Raw genomic sequence first — 12,472 nt, forward strand, 5'->3', positions numbered from 1 at the left:
AATGAGGGAGAGAGGGAGATTGCTGCTATTTCAGGTAGTCTCCTGCAGAATGCAGGAGGGTTGGCAGCTATGCAGTGAAACCGGTCTGTAAACCTTTTTACCCTGTATTTTTTTTTTTAAAGGACCAACAGTGGCTGGTAATGTTTTGGGGAGGGGGGACCCCATGTCATTTTTTTTCTGCAGATTTTTAACTATTGATTACTTTTGCATAGAGATGTGCAGGTTCTGATTTACTCTGATTTACTTTGATTTCAAAGCAGGATCTTATTGGCTTTCCCAAATCACATGACAGTTGTTGAGATTTATGCAGGCTTCTGTCTGCAAAAGTTTTGCAGACAGAAGCCTGCATAAATCTCACCGATTTCTGCTGAATTTCTTGCCTATCTGAAGTAGGTCTATTTCTTTTCGAGTTTAATTTAATAATTCTGTGTGTGGTTTAAACTAGCACCCTATTACATTGTTTGAGTTGTATATTTTAAATGGGAAAACATCTGGATTTGAGTTTGGTGTATGCGAGTAGTGTAAGTGCGACTTACATGCGCACATGTTCTCTATTAAATGTACACATTCTAAAAAAGTGTGAGTTTAGCACTGATCCCGCACTCTTTCAGAACACGCCCTATTACATTTAGCCCAAAGTTTGCAATGAGCCTCTTCCTGTTTTTGTTTTATGTTTGTAAATAATGCTTCTTTTCTTTTAGAAATAAATCTCCTCAAGGTGGCACTAACACTCCGCATCCAAAAACAGAGAATCTGTATTGCAGGTGCGGACAGTATGAGTTATGTCATAATAAATCATGTTAGATATTTTGTATAGGCATAAAAGCATTATTCACTATGGAAAAATAAGGCAAAACGCGATAAAATGATGGGGTCTGTTGGGCTTTGTTTCCTAATACAGAAGTAATTAGTTTATTTTTCTTAGGGTGCAGGCTGCGATTGGGACCCCTCCTCTCTGGCAGGGCAGTAAGCTCTTGCAGTGTTATTGATTATTTAGGAACATTCTCATCAGTCCCTGCCCAGTGGAGCTTACAATCTACATTCCCTACACATTAATTCTCGCGATGATGTTGTTGGGTGCCAATTAACCTATTCTTCAGTATTCTTTTGGATTGTGGGAGGAAACCGGAACACCCGAAGGAAACCCACGCAAGCACATGGAGAATATATAAACTCTGCACAGTTAGGGCCATTGTGGTAATCTAACCCTTGACCTCAGCACTGTGAGCAGAGCCCCGGCGCCCACCCGCTCCACGAGGGGGGGGAGGGTGAAGCGCCCACTCCATGGGTGGAAGGAAAAGAGAGGGAGCAGCGTCTAGCTCCAGGGGTGGGGGGGTTGAGATGCGGCGATGGCCGCAGCGTCGCTGCACAGGGGGGCTGGTGAGAGAGAGGGAGCTGCTCACCGGATGGGAGGGGGCCTGCTCCAAGTGGCCACCCTCCAGTGGCCGGTGCCCTAAGCAAATGCCTAAGGCTGCCTAGTGGTGGCACTGGCCCTGAATGTGAGGCGGTAATGCTAACCATTAAACCATCCATGCTGTTCAAAGTGTTCCAGAGTCTATTGCACATTTCCAGGTCTCTGGGGAACATGGCGCCTGAATCTTGTTCCCAATGGTGTCTAATTGTCCAGGTGATTTCTACAGCTCCGCAGCCAGTGCTGTGCAATAAGTTTAATTACATAAGTGCAGGGTGTGTGGGTCCCCCTGGTCCTATGTGGGCTTGTGTGCCCCACAAACCTGCACCCATTATAGATACACTGTTGCCCCATGTTGGGAAAAGGCAGACAAACAAGGACAGGTAGATTCCTCTTCGTAACCCAAGACTCCTTCCTAGAGAAGCAAGGCAACAAAAATTTTGTATAGGCAGATGTTTGATTTGGCGCCACCTGAATTATACCAAATATAAGAAAACAATGAGTAAATTAAAAAAGATTTTCCTGCAACTTGGGAGAATGATGGAATTCCTGGGGGAAAAAAAGTTAAGAAATGTGTGTGTGTGTGTGTGTGTGTGTATGTGTGTGTGTTTCCCCAGGGCTGGATATTACTGTATGTTATTTCCTATAATAATCAGCAATGTGCAAGGCCTCATACAGAATGTATACTTTGTGGGCTCTAGTGGTGCTCAGAACTATTCCCATATAGTGAAGATGAGTGTGGATCAAAGGGTCAACAGTGTCTAGGTCGACAGCCTATCGGTCCACACCAAAAGGTCGATTGGGCACTAGGCTGATGTTGACAGAAGGTCAACACAAGCAAAAGGTTGACATACGAAAAGGTCACCATGAGTTTTTAAGTTTTGTGTCAATGTTGACACCTAAACACATGGCCTCCCAATTAGTGTAGCGCGTACCTCCGCTCTCCATGCTTTGTTCCTGATGCCTCACTGTGCTAAGCACGCTTTACCATTCCCAATTGGAGTCCAAAGGAATTGTAAAGCATGAAAAACAGGGAAACAATCGTGATAATTTTAGGTACTTGTGTATTATCACGGCGCCCATTAAGTAATTAACGTAGTGCCCTATTCACAAAAGGTAGATTGCATCGCATGCGATCTGTCATGCAATGCAACGGTACTTGTGTAGTTTCACAAGCCCACTGCCCGCAGGTTGCATCACACACAAATCGCATACACGTCCCCACGACCTGTTCATACCCCCACTATCCACGCTGGCGTGGAATTGACTTGATAAAGTCTGGCGAACGTAGTGAGCCACTGAGCCCGAAGCGTGGTGAGCAGACGCGTAAAACAAGCCCAAAGCGTGGCTCGCTGCGCTCGCCATGCTTCAGGTTCGTTTCCCACGTCCCCTCGTGGGTCTCACTGCGCTCCCCACACTTGGCCACTCGGTGGCTCGCTACACTTGCCACACTTTATAAAATCATCTCCACACCGATGTGGATAGTGGGAGGTGGGGTTTTGAACAGGTCGGGAGGACGCATACCGCGTCCCCTCACAGGGCTCGCTGCGTTCGCCACGCTTCGGCGTGACATGGATAGTGGGAGTGTGCTAAGTAATAGTGGGGGGGGGGGTGCTAAATCGCATTGCATCGCATGCGATCAAATCCCATGCGATTGCATGTGATTTGCGTGCATTGCGATCTGTGGGCAGTGGGGCCATAGGTGTCCCCAGGAACACGCGGCAGGTGCCATGTTCCCTGAGCAATGCCAGAGTCTATGCACCACCCAAGAGAAAAAGGGCCAATAAAAACAAGCACACGAGCCCCCTCCTCTCTTAAAGCACCTCTACCCAGTGGAGATTTAATTGGTGATATGAAATTCATGTATAGCAATGTTCAGTCTATGGGTTAATGAAATAAATACATTTTATTGAACTAAATGAAAAAAGCCCGAATTTCTGGAGTGCGCATTCCTTCAGTCCCAGAATCTAATAGCATACAATATAGCAGTTGCATTTAGAGTATCGGGGGAGGTGTTCAATTTCCTGATTGTTCTGCGTAGCACCTGCCGCACTTTACGACAGCGGGATCTTGCACAAAAGTGGTTTGGGAGGGCCTAGATGGAATGGCATGCCATAACGTCGCTATAGGTCTTTGAGTCCCGAAAGACTAACCAATGGGACCAAGTATCTCTGAATTGAGCATATCCATCATCTACCGAGGACTGAACATCCTCCATATCCATGTAAAAATCTATTTTTTTAAACCAGTCTCTAATTGTTGGAGGAGAAGTGGAACGCCATCTCACTGGGATAACTGATTTAGCAGCATTATTTAAATGGCACAGTAGGGATTTTTTATATCTTAAAGGGGGGCGGGAGTGAGATGTAACAGCCAGAACTGTGGGTCCGTGGGAACCGGGTCACCCAATATAACTCTAGAGAATTTAAAGATCTCAGACCAGAAGGGTACTATGAGGGTGCATTGCCACCAAATATGGAAGGGGTTACCAGGAGCCCCAGAGCAACGCCAGCAAACATTTGGGATCCCAATGCTCATCCTGGAGAGGGTGTCCGGGCATCTGTACCATCGAGACAACAACTTATACTGGGTCTCGCGTACCCCCACACTAGTGGAGCACGCATGCACCAAACAGAAAGATTTCTCCCAATTGGTTTCCCCTATCTACACCTAGCTCCCGGTCCCATGTATCAGGGAAGTGGGGGAGTTTGGAACTGGCATCTTCTAAAAGGAGGTTATATAGAATGGAGATTGCGCGTGAGGGAGGAGACTTATTTGCACAAAGGAGTTCAAAGGGCGTGTAAGACTTAGACAATGTAGAGGGGGTACCTAGGAACCCCTGACTTTTAAACGATAAGTTTTTATTAAGTCTTGCGACACAAAGTACAGAGAATAAGCTGTGATCCAACAAAATACAATGATAGGAGGTGAACGTACACAATCAGCATGCAGTCGTTAGCACAGAATAACCAATATATAACCTATTTCTATAAGACTTATATTTATAACATATAGAAAGGGAAGAAGAAACACAAGAGACAATGGAAAGGGAACACGGGGGAAGGGGAAAAGGAGGAGGCTGACAAGGGGAGTGCCTCAGCACAGTTGCCAAAAAAAAAAAAAAAACTCACAAGAATAAATCACTCATCAGTGTTACAAGGAGAAGAAGATAGTACCGACAGGTCTAAGGGCCCGCAATATGTTACAGATTGACCTTGTCTTTCCCTGTATTCGCTCCATTTGAGCCATTTTATGGATTGACGAAGCAGAGGATAAATATTTGCAGTCAGCTGTCTCAAACAGGAAGTGCTTATGAACCTTATTGGAAATGTGTCGAATTGAGGGTTCATAGGTGATTTCCAGTTTTGGCCGATAGCGGCTTTGGTAGAGATCAGGATGTGACCCATAATATATAATTTGCCTTGTGAAAGCTGTGTATTGTGGTGGAGTAGCACCACCACAGGGTCATTAACTCTCAAAACATCACAAATAAGGGAGAATACTTCAGACCAAAGCGGGCGCAACAGTGGGCACTCTGAAAATGTGATAAATGTGATAAATGGTGCCAACGCAGCCACAGTTTCTCCAGCAAAATTTTGAAACGGAAGGCCAAATATTATGTTGCCGCTGAGGGGTGAAGTATGCCCTTTGGCATAATTTATGAGTGTTGTAAACATTTGGACATTTTGAAGCATGAAGAGGAAATGGAATCCCAATCCTCTTCAGAAAGGGTGGTAGAGAGGTCTGATTCCCATTTAACATGAGCAGGCAGTTTCCCTTTTTTAGATTTTGCGATTTGATAATCATACCATTTCGAGATCCCGCCCCTGTGTAATGGGGATGACAATCTAGAAAATAAAATTATAGGGAGACGGTGTCGTAGACGTATTCCCATACATAGATTATAACCAGTGGCGCATCTGGAGGAATTTGTAAAAGTCATGCTTAGAGATATTATATTTTTCCTGGAGAGTGGAGAAGGGTAAGAGGGCACCTGTCGGGAACAGCTGTTTTAGGGATGTAAGGCCAGCAGCAATCCAGGAGTCTAACTGCAAATTAGGTATGAGCCTAGCAACAGATGCAAGGGGTAAGTCTGGGCCTGGTAGGGAGACATCGCTATCATCCAAAATTAGTCTATGCCTGGTAAATATCGTAGCTCTAATAGCAGCACCTGGGCCAGACCAGGCCGGAATCGCCTGAGAGGGAAGCCAAAAGAGGTCAGTAAGGGGGAGTTTAGACAGAAAGGAATGTTCTATAAGATCCCAAGGTTTGGGGAAGGGAGACTCAAACCAGTCCCTGGCCTGGCTAAGCAAGCACGCCTTTTGATATCTATCTATATCCGGCTAAACAACGCCACCATAGCACTTAGAAAGGACAAGGGTCTGCCTAGATATACGGTGTTTAGGTCCCTTCCAAATGTATCTGGAAAACAAATTGTTTAGTTTGGAGATAATAAGTTAGGGGGGAATCCTAGGTATTGCTCGAAAGAGCTACATGAGCTTGGGTAATAGGACCATCTTAGAAGCTGCAATCCGATCCAGCCAGGGAATCTCATGACTCATGAAATCACCACTCTGTAATAAGTTTTTCAAAGGCGTGAAGTATTGGTTTAAAATTACTATCAAATATTTACAGTCTCTGGTCACGTGCACTCCCAAATATTTAATAGACTGAGTTTGCCAGGCATACTGGTATTTGTCTTTCAGTAATGCAACTAGGAATGTTTAAGGGGAGGGCTTCAGTTTTGGATGTGTTTAATTTATAAAAGGAAATGTTAGTTAATAGGTCCTATTCACCTAGGATCTGTCTGAAACTGAGGGAGTGGTCTGATGCCGGGATGGAACCCTGTCTATTGGAGTGTGATCTGTCAACTGAGGAGTCAAGGACCATATTAAAATCCCTAAGGACTAAAAGGGCGCCCTTAGCATGTTTTTGTATGATTGCACAGTTTCCTGCAAAAGGACAACTGTCTAGTATTAGGAGCATAACATAAGACCTGGGTTACCTCAGTATTTTCCAGGGTGTCTACCAAAATGATATATCTCCCCTTTGGGTCAGAGTGCTGGGAAGCAAATGAGAAGGAGCAGTGGGCCGAAACCAAAATAACTACCCCCGCCTTTTTAGAGGGACCATCAGCTGTATAACATTGGGGGTATCTGCTGTCAAAAAATCTGGGAGGGGCCAACTTCTTGAAATGCGTCTCCTGGACAGCTACTATGTGCTTTCAGTTTATGGAAGGAAGCCAAAGCCACTTTACGTTTCTGAGGGGAATTTATATTAACCATTATTTAAAAAGGAGTGATGCAGGAATTGAGGGAACATTACACCACCTAAATGAAGCGACATTAGCGAGAGGGGGAGAAAGGCATATATGGCACATAAGGGAATAAAATAAAATAAATAAAAATAGCAACTCCAGTAGTGGTCGAAGTAATGTGCCAAATTAGCAATGCCTCACCCAGAGTGTAGGGTGAGGTAGCAGCCCCTCCCCCCACAGCCACACAGTAACCTACAACATAGCAGAACATTTGACAAAACAATGTATACATTATAACATAGGGCTTCCAATGAAGCGAACCTCAAAACAGTGTAAGTAAAAGCCTAGAATTGCATATATAACAGAATTAATGAAGAAGTTGGCTCTTTGTGATGTGTACATGGTTAACATATAACATGGATATCATATAGAATTATAAGCAAGTCACTTCTCTGCCGTCGACCAGTCCTGCTGAAGCCGACCGGCAGGAGAAGCATCTGAGGAGGAACCAGATATATTCCATCTAGTCAGAAGCTTCATCCAGTCTATTGAAGAGATCGAAGTTATAGAACCTCACGTGAAATAAGTAAGCGTGTCAGAAAGCCCCATCAGTATAATATATTTGCCTTCCCGAAGGGCAGATGTGATAGGCTGAAGAGAGCACCGTTTAGCAAGGGTCATCTGTAACAAGTCTCCAAACTGTTGATAGGAACCAAGGGCAGCAGCAGTCTCAGAGGCAGGTCTAGCAGCTTTCATCAACACTTCTTTAATGTGGAAGAAGTGGACTCTCATAAGGACATTTTTTGGGACCCCGCCGGGCGCATTCCTAGCTTTCGGGAGTCTATGGATCCGGTCCAAAGGTAGGTCAGAAGTAGAAGCAGAAGGCAAAAGTTTCCTAAATATGTCCAGGACGAAGTCATGCAGGCTACCATTGGAGATGTTGTCCGGGATACCTCATATTTTGAGGTTGTTTCTACGCGACCTATCCTCCAAGTCCGCCACTTTATCTCGCAAGGCTGCAACTTCCCTCTCCAATGTAGTATGCGATTCAATCAGGTCCTCATGGGATCCAACCACTTCTCCCATTTTGGATTACAAGGCAGCAGTGCGTTCGCCAAGATCATCTATGGAGCGCTGGCATGACTGGAGCAAAGTGTGAATCTCTGTAGTCACTTCATCCTTTACTTGTGTTAATAGGAGTTTCATTGTGCCGACTGTTTGAGCTGCTTCACCTGCAATCTCTGTCCGAACCGGAGACCCCGGTATGGGAGGCAGAGCAGGGGAAGGACCACGTGGAGGAGGGGTAGGGGCAGAGGTCGAGTTAGATGGAGGGGTCCCCCTGGTATTAGTGTGTTGGGGAGATGGTTTGAAGAAAGCCACCTGCGACACAGTTTTGGAAACTCTACTCCTCTTTGAAGGCATAGTAACTGGAATGAAATACAAAAGGATCATCAAAATTTGTTTTAGACAAGATGTGAGGGTTCAGAAAAAGATATCACAAAAATACTTCCATGTAGATAGGGCCAACCAAGCTCAGAGGGTCATGGTGGTCACGGTGACTGCAGGGTGGAAAGAGAGATTAGCCGAGAGAGCAGCTACACATTTTGGACAGGTGGGGGCCTCACTATCAAAGAAGCGATACTGTGCTAAGGAGTATTGGGACAGCCTGGGACAGCCTTTATATTGCAGAAAGGCATCCACCCCGGAGGACAAATATAGTGGTAGTGCCGCAAATCAGTCCTGAAGAGAAGGGAGGGGGGAGTAGAGTTCCAGTCTCCCTGTCCAATGTGCCCTAGGATCTCTGCAGGTGGGTACAAAGTAGTAAGCAGGGGGACTCTCAGGTTAAGGAGCCAGAGGGGTCCCACACAAAAGATTGACAGCTGTTTTGCTATAAAGGGGCCGGCTGGGTGTACCAATATGGCCACCACAGGGCCTCTAAGGATCGTGGGAGCCAGTATCTCCGAGCTCAGTGCGCCCAGAATACTCAGGGAGGCGCAGTACTGCCAGCAGGGGGGTGCCCAGAGGCCGGGTGGGGGTCCGCTTACCTCCTCTCCCCCTCTGATGCTCCAAGCCGCATCCGCTGGCTGCGAAAGGCCATAATTCTGGATCTGGGGCTTAGACGCCGGCCGCGTCCAGTACTATAGGCCCTGGCTCGGTATGGTGGAAAGGCCGCAACCTGCAGGGAGGTTATATACCGTCCCCCGGATCCGCAGCACACTCCACCACCGACTGGACCACAGAGTTTCTCTGCAGAACATCCGGCATAGGCCGCTTGTGCAGACAAACTGCTCTGGGGAGTGTCGCCCACCACACAGCATGATGTTGTATCTACCCGACCAAGGATCTCCCACCTCTGCATCCGAGGTATGGAGAGTCGGCACTTGGATGTATGATGCGGTGTCAGGATGCACAGCAGAACTCAGCTTAAGACTGCAGCACCTCTCACCATGCATCTCAGTGATGGAATGTCCACATAGGTGTCCTCACCCAGAAATGGTGAGTGGTGCTGCAGTCTTAAGCCGAGTTCTGCTGTGCATCGTGTTCCAGCCAAGTGCCAACTCTCCATACACTGGTGGCAGAGGTGAGAGATCCTTGGTTGGGCACACACAACATTGTGTGTCTGACCATATGTGTCCTTCCAATATTGTAAGGATTTTTTTGAAGGAAAGCTGTTTTCCCAAGACTATTTGTTGAAAAAGCGAAAAGTGGCTCATTCTTCGGGATTGAAGTTTGGTTTAAAAAAAAAGTGCACTCAGTAATATGCAAATTGATTTTTTTTTTTACAGCATACTCTTTTGTCAGAAAACAAGAAAAGTATTTTACTGTACCAACCCCCTCCCTTAAAAAAAGACCACCAGAGGGAGATGTTCTAAGATGACATTTAATAAAAGCTCTTCCCTGTTCTATTGCACTGTACCCTGTCGTGTTCTTCATGCTAGCTATTGATTAGAATTACGTACAATAGAAAGGACTCAGGCCTGCAATGTAATAATTAAATGGGCTTATTGATTTGTTGAATGTATGAAAGACAAACTTCACTCTCTCCGAGAGGGCATTGCATGATGTTCCCCTTAAATGAAGAAACCTCAGTTTAAAAAAAAAGAAAAAAGAAAAAACAAGTAATGCAAAATGAAAGTGTTCTGAATTTCAGCGATGATTTGTTTAGAAAATCATTAGCGAAGAATAAATCAAAGGAGGAATCGGTACACACATACCATATTGTTTAAATGGCAGAGAGCAGAAATCACAAAACTAGGCCATGTCAATCCAGGACTTAACTAATTGGAAAAGAGCCCAGGCAGTGTCTTTCTCTCTTAATGAGTACATTAATGCTTTGCTGTAATGCTTCATCCATTTTGTAATTAACTGTTGAGACAGCTGTTAATTTGTTTAGTGGCTGCAGACTTGTTACAGGCAATATTAGGCAAGTACTGCACGCTGGAGATGACACAATCATGGGCTGTGTTTACAATATCTACAATAGCAGCATAAAAGCGCGCTTAATGACATGAAAGCGGTATTTGCTTTCATACTACCAAGACTCAGCAAAAGTCATTCGTCAATTAAAGAAATACTGTACATTTATAGAAATAAACAGGAGAAATAAAGAACAGCATTTAATGGGAAAAATATTACATTGGTATAAATCAGTGGTTCCCAAACTCGGTCATCAAGACCTTAGTTTACATTATCAAGATCCCCTATCATGTGCACAGGTGTATTCATTACTCATAAGGTTACTGATCAATTATGGCTGGTGCCCCCACCCCACCCCCCTACAATGTGGGAAGAGTACTTGATCTCACCAAATAGGGTGGCCTTGTGACAGTGTACGACTGATCATTCCCCCCCTTGCGTGTCTCCAGCCATCAAGTCTCCCCTACCTTGTGTCACTGCAGGGGCAAACGCAGGATTTTCAGAAGGGGGTTTCCAGAGGGGCAGAGCAAAGCATGGAGATAGATACTTAGGTGACCCAGTATATGCTGGGTCAGTTAAAGTATTATAGATAGAACAAATGTATATAAATAATAATAATAAATAAAATAAAAATAATATATATATATATATATACATACATATGTATACATATATACACATATATATATATATATACATACATACATACAGGGGCATCAACAGCAGTGTAGACCCCTGGGCATAGCAATATATTGGGGCCCCTACCGATCCTCCAGCAGTACGGGTGGGGGAAGCTTTGATGTCCCGCGGGTGGTAGGTGGTATTATATCAACCGCTCAGCATGTAGGGCCTGGATCAGTAATTTCCACTAATTACCCCTTTACTGCACAGATGGTGGGAGATGGACTGGGAGAAAGGGGCATTGGCTGAATGAAGGGGCCCTGATACATAACTTCCAGGGTGGTAGAGGATGTTTAATATGCAGAGGAGGGGTGTATAGTGGAGTGGGCTTATCATTCATATTTTTCTGGTGGGAGGACAGCTTGCTTGACTGCAGAGATCTCCAGTTCCCAGAAATAGATTTCTTAGATTTTAATGGAATTAAAAATTAAGAATCCCACCTACCAAATGTTATTGGGGACTAGGGGATCAGAGTTCAGGAGGCAGAGCAATATACCAACGAGTATATAAAACTACATACCAGGTTTGTGGAGCTGGAGCAGTAACCAGCTGCTGGAAGGCTGATATCTCTGGTTCTGGGAACAGTAGAGACAAGCTGCTAGTGTCTATCAAAGGGGGAGAGTCCCAGATTTTGGAAAATACCCTCAGAAAAACTATAAGTGAGACAGAACCTGAAATATCTGACTGGGAAGAGCAATTAACAGGCTTGGATGGGGACCACTGCTTTGAAGTCAGATATCTCCGGTTCCCAAGGGCCGATTTTTAAAATTCTTGTACCCATGGAAAGAGGGAACCCTCAGCTTTCAGCTTAGGGCCCTTCGACTCCTGGAGGGGTTTCTGGGTACTCAGAAACCCCCCCTGCGTGCGCTACTGCACTGTCATCAAGTCTCTCCCCTTTATGTCTCTCCACCAATCAAATCTCTCCCCATATAGGTCTCCAGCAATCTATACCCAATCTATATATATCTATCATTAATATCTCTCATAATTTACTTCACTTTGCTGCTTCCCATCTGTTTCTCTCCTCTGCTGTACATTATCTGCTGCTGTGAATGTCACTAACTTTATATTAGGCCATGCAAACGTCATACTGATGGAAGCTGCAGAGCTCTGGGCAACACCAATTTTTAGAAACTTTACCAAATGTACACCTTTTTTTTATATATATCAAGCAGAACCTAATCTAAAGCAACATAAAACATCCCTAAATAACATTGCACTATCTAGGTAATATAGTTTACTAATGCACCCCAACTTCTGATCAGGGTCTCAGGGGCTACTTGTATCCAATAAATCACAAATTAATTGTTAACATTAAAATGGCAACTGAAGGGTGGGAGGACCATTCACAAGCTGCAATCTCTTATGTCTGGCTTGTGACTCAAGAGTCATTAATTCTTGCGTTTTTGCTCATGTTAGAAATAGAACTGTGCTGCTGCCCACTGTCTAGCGAGAAGGGGGCAGTGTCAGAATTGGGCATAAAGGACCCACAAGGGAAATGCTGTGGCAGGGCCATTGTTTAGGGGTGTGGACAGTCTCCAGAGAGGGTATGGCCAGTAAGGTCACTTATGTATAATATGTAGTTTGCTGTAAATGCACAGTCGGGGACCTGAACCTTAGAAGAGGAGGTGCCCCCTGTACCTATACCCCTGTGGTACAGCCCTAAAATCCAGTAGAGCTGAATCATTTTCCAAGAGATTTAAGCT

Source organism: Crinia signifera, chromosome 3 (assembly GCF_055691185.1).
Source record: "Crinia signifera chromosome 3, ASM5569118v1, whole genome shotgun sequence".
Classification (NCBI taxonomy): Eukaryota; Metazoa; Chordata; class Amphibia; order Anura; family Myobatrachidae; genus Crinia; species Crinia signifera.